Consider the following 2,555-nt stretch of genomic DNA (forward strand, 5'->3'; position numbering starts at 1 on the left):
GAGTGAAATTTTTAAACTGAAAACGTCTCTTTGCCGCTACCAAGCAATATATGTATAAATGATGCAAGCGTGCTTCACGTAACAACAACCGTTCGTACATATGTACATAAGTTTGTATGGATATATTTATGTAGAAGCAAACGGGCTTCGTTGATGTACTGATGGGCATATGTATGTACTTATGGACAGCAATGTTATCATGTATGTACATATGTTTGAATGGTTGTATATATATTTGTACGTATGTACATATTATTGTGTATGTACATATGTTTGTGTACATGTATATATGCACATATGTAGTACAAACGAAAACAAATCGAAAACGAAATCTAATAAGCTGCTCGTTGATATAAGTTGTGTTCCCCCTCTTTTCTGGGTTAAAACCTGTAAAACTGTCAAAAGGCAAAAGAAGCCAGAGAACCGAGTACGGGAACGCTTTCTGGTAAATTCCTGTAAATTCTTGCAACTTCTTGCAAGCTAGGGAACGGGACTATAAACGCGAACTATACTGATTGTCAAAAATTATGTGTTTGTTGCACATTTGTTCGTGTTTGTCACGATCCAGAAAATAAAGGTCGCACCATTCGCGGACCGCTTACCCTCTCTTCGTCGATTTGACAGCATCCACCCAATCGCTGGCGTCATAATATATTTTATTTACATTCACTGTTGCCAACTTCATGCTTTTCACACCAAATTTAGTGGGTATTCAAAACGCGAAAATTTTTATGCTTTGTGCTTGGTGCGTTTTTGGTGCCTATGTTTTTAGTTTGAAGACTTATAGCAATCGTAAGTGTGCTAAGCAATTTTACAAAAATTTATACAAAATCATGGCTCAGTGACAATCATAACAACGACAACGAAATATGTGCAGCACCTTCAATCATGCCAGAAGAAATCTACCGTTGTGCAAGAAACATTGATTTTTATTGATTTGAATCGGCATCCTTACAATAAAATTATGTATTCATATAAAGTCCATAAAATACACCAATAAAAATTTGGTGCTTTTTCAAATTCAAAACTTGGCAATACTCTCTCTTTTTCTTGTCGAGTTCGTCTTGCTCTCTCATTCTGGTATATTTTGACGTCACGGCCAATTGCTCTCAGCTCGATTGGCGCAATCTTGAATTCTATCATTCTTGCATGTTTGTCATTGTGCGTGTAATTTTCTAAAGTAGTTTTGTGCTCTCGCTATCTCCTTGTAACGGGTGATTTTTTTGAGGTTAGGATTTTCATGCATTAGTATTTGACAGATCACGTGGGATTTCAGACATGGTGTCAAAGAGAAAGATGCTCAGTATGCTTTGAAATTTCATCATGAATAGACTTACTAACGAGCAACGCTTGCAAATCATTGAATTTTATTACCAAAATCAGTGTTCGGTTCGAAATGTGTTTCGCGCTTTACGTCCGATTTATGGTCTACATAATCGACCAAGTGAGCAAACAATTAATGCGATTGTGACCAAGTTTCGCACTCAGTTTACTTTATTGGACATTAAACCAACCACACGAATGCGTACAGTGCGTACAGAAGAGAATATTGCGTCTGTTTCTGAGAGTGTTGCTGAAGACCGTGAAATGTCGATTCGTCGCCGTTCGCAGCAATTGGGTTTGTGTTATTCGACCACATGGAAGATTTTACGCAAATATCTTGGTGTAAAACCGTATAAAATACAGCTCGTGCAAGAACTGAAGCCGAACGATCTGCCACAACGTCGAATTTTCAGTGAATGGGCCCTAGAAAAGTTGGCAGAAAATCCGCTTTTTTATCGACAAATTTTGTTCAGCGATGAGGCTCATTTCTGGTTGAATGGCTTCGTAAATAAGCAAAATTGCCGCATTTGGAGTGAAGAGCAACCAGAAGCCGTTCAAGAACTGCCCATGCATCCCGAAAAATGCACTGTTTGGTGTGGTTTGTACGCTGGTGGAATCATTGGACCGTATTTTTTCAAAGATGCTGTTGGACGCAACGTTACGGTAAATGGCGATCGCTATCGTTCGATGCTAACAAACTTTTTGTTGCCAAAAATGGAAGAACTGAACTTGGTTGACATGTGGTTTCAACAAGATGGCGCTACATGCCACACAGCTCGCGATTCTATGGCCATTTTGAGGGAAAACTTCGGAGAACAATTCATCTCAAGAAATGGACCGGTAAGTTGGCCACCAAGATCATGCGATTTGACGCCTTTAGACTATTTTTTGTGGGGCTACGTCAAGTCTAAAGTCTACAGAAATAAGCCAGCAACTATTCCAGCTTTGGAAGACAACATTTCCGAAGAAATTCGGGCTATTCCGGCCGAAATGCTCGAAAAAGTTGCCCAAAATTGGACTTTCCGAATGGACCACCTAAGACGCAGCCGCGGTCAACATTTAAATGAAATTATCTTCAAAAAGTAAATGTCATGGACCAATCTAACGTTTCAAATAAAGAACCGATGAGATTTTTATGCGTTTTTTTTAAAAAAAAAGTTATCAAGCTCTTAAAAAATCACCCGTTACAACAACTCTGCACAACTTTTAAGGACACTGTTTAACGTAGCTTC

This window comes from Rhagoletis pomonella, unplaced genomic scaffold (genome assembly GCF_013731165.1).
Source record: "Rhagoletis pomonella isolate Grant_MI unplaced genomic scaffold, Rhpom_1.0 Rhpom_scaffold_00003, whole genome shotgun sequence".
In the NCBI taxonomy this organism is placed as follows: Eukaryota; Metazoa; Arthropoda; class Insecta; order Diptera; family Tephritidae; genus Rhagoletis; species Rhagoletis pomonella.